The sequence below is a fragment of the Ascidiella aspersa genome, chromosome 5, assembly GCF_963924565.1.
Source record: "Ascidiella aspersa chromosome 5, kaAscAspe10.2, whole genome shotgun sequence".
NCBI lineage: Eukaryota > Metazoa > Chordata > Ascidiacea > Phlebobranchia > Ascidiidae > Ascidiella > Ascidiella aspersa.
Genome location: NC_139451.1, coordinates 12,435,186 through 12,437,685, shown reverse-complemented (window position 1 = coordinate 12,437,685; position 2,500 = coordinate 12,435,186). Strand labels below are relative to the sequence as shown.

The 2,500-nt window shown below is 52.3% G+C and overlaps 1 non-coding gene across 1 annotated transcript in view; it reads right to left on the bottom strand.

Moving 5' to 3' along the window:
* Positions 1-1,346, bottom strand: part of LOC146144027 (small subunit ribosomal RNA) — a 1,811-nt gene extending 465 nt beyond the window's left edge. The window contains exon 1 of the ribosomal RNA XR_014500493.1: positions 1-1,346. This exon is cut by the window's left edge and continues 465 nt beyond it. This is a non-coding gene — a ribosomal RNA (small subunit ribosomal RNA).
* Positions 1,347-2,500: the final 1,154 nt, after the last annotated feature.

Below are 2,500 nucleotides of genomic sequence, written 5' to 3'. Positions count from 1 at the left end.
AGCCAGAGTCTCGTTCGTTATCGGAATTAACCAGACAAATCGCTCCACCAACTAAGAACGGCCATGCACCACCACCCACAGAATCAAGAAAGAGCTCTCAATCTGTCAATCCTCACTGTGTCCGGGCCGGGTGAGATTTCCCGTGTTGAGTCAAATTAAGCCGCAGGCTCCACTCCTGGTGGTGCCCTTCCGTCAATTCCTTTAAGTTTCAGCTTTGCAACCATACTTCCCCCGGAACCCAAAGACTTTGGTTTCCCGCAAGCTGCCGGAGAGGTCGTAAAACTAACGCCCCCCGATCGCTAGTTGGCATCGTTTATAGTCAGAACTAGGACGGTATCTGATCGTCTTCGAACCTCTGACTTTCGCTCTTGATTAAAGAAAACATTCTTGGCAAATGCTTTCGCAGTCGTTCGTCTTGCGCCGATCCAAGAATTTCACCTCTAACGGCACAGTACGAATGCCCCCGTCTGTCCCTCTTAATCATTACCTCGCGCTCCGAAAACCAACAAAATAGAACCGAGGTCCTATTCCATTATTCCATGCACCATTATTCAGGCGAATCGCCTGCTTTGAACACTCTAATTTTTTCAAAGTAAACGTTCCGGCCGCCGCCGACACTCAGTCAAGGGCACCGGCGGAGAACCGGAGGTGAGGCCAGGACGGCCAGTACACGCCTTGCGACGGACCGGCCGCCTGCGCCCAAAATCCAACTACGAGCTTTTTAACCGCAACAACTTAAATATACACTTTTGGAGCTGGAATTACCGCGGCTGCTGGCACCAGACTTGCCCTCCAATGGATACTCGTTAAAGGTTTTAAAGTGTACTCATTCCAATTACAGGGCCTCGTTTAGAGTCCTGTATTGTTATTTTTCGTCACTACCTCCCCGCGTCGGGAATGGGTAATTTGCGCGCCTGCTGCCTTCCTTGGATGTGGTAGCCGTTTCTCAGGCTCCCTCTCCGGAATCGAACCCTGATTCTCCGTTACCCGTAAGAACCTCGGTAGGCCAGTACCGTACCGACGAAAGTTGATAGGGCAGACACTTGAATGATCCGTCGCCGGTGCGAGACCGTGCGATCCGCAAAGTTATCCAGAGTCACCAAAGGTTGCGGGCCGAAGCCCGGTCGGTTTTTGGTCTGATAAAAGCACGCCTCCCGCGAGGTCGGCGCTTCACGCATGTATTAGCTCTAGCATTTCCACAGTTAACCACGTAAAACGTACGATCAAATGAACCATAACTGATTTAATGAGCCATTCGCAGTTTCACTGTACGAGAGCTCGTACTTAGACTTGCATGGCTTAATCTTTGAGACAAGCATATGACTACTGGCAGGATCAACCAGGTAGCTACTTTAGCGTAGCCCCGAAAGGCCGACGAAGGAGGCGCCGCTGATGCGGCGCCGTCGCTCGGTCGATGCGAAACCCGAAGGCTTCTCTCCGTTAAAATTTCGTTCTTTGCTCGGCTGCCCGAACTCAGAAAACCGTCACCGCCCGTCGCACCCGCCGGAGTAAGACTTCGTCGGCAGGCCTTTCGACCGCCACGTCGCCAACACCGGCGCGAGCGCAACGCACGCCAGACAACTTCGCCGAAGCGACCGCTCAGAACCCGACAAACTGACACTCGGCTCTTCGCGCAGCAGCAACATCTGCCCAGCGAGCCAATCGCCTTTTCACCGATTCTTTACTTGTCGAAGCTTGTCAGCTCCCACAAGTATAGCAAAGATGAGTGTTGTCCCTGGGGTCTTCCGTTTGAAATTCTAACGTAAAAAAAAGGTGCACGATTGCGCCAGGTGTTGAACTATTGCGAGGCATATCACACGCTCGCGCGGCCTATACAGGCGCTTGCTCGCGCGCGCGGCCGAAATATGTTCAATGTTCGCGCGGCCTAAACAGGCTCATGCTCGCGCGGCCGAAATGTACTCAATACTCGCGCGGCCTATACAGGCTCTTGCTCGCGCGCGCGGCCGAAATATGTTCAATGTTCGCGCGGCCGACATGTATTCAATGCTCGCGCGGCCTAAACAGGCTCATGCTCCCGCGGCCGAAATGTACTCACTGCTCGCGCAGCCTAAACAGGCTCATGCTCCCGCGGCCGAAATATATTCAAAGCTCGCGCGGCCTAAACAGGCTCATGCTCCCGCGGCCTAAATATGCTCTTGCTCGCTGGGCGGAAATATGCTAAAGCCCGAGTGCGCGAAAAAAAAATTGTAAAGGACAGTCACAAAAAAAATAAAGACCTGCCCTCTATGTGAACGTGGAAAGGCCCGCCGCGCGGCAAAAAAGTGTCGAAAAGAAAAATCGAAAAAATTGCAAAGGACTGTCGACAAACATAAAAAATTTCGCCCCGATGTGAACGTGCAAAGGCCCGCCGCGCGGCAAAAAAGTGTCGAAAAGAGAGATCGAAAAAATTGCAAAGGACTGTCGAAAAACATAAAAAATTTCGCCCCGATGTGAACGTGGAAAGGCCCGCCGCGCGAGCGAAAAATTGAAAAAAAAAATT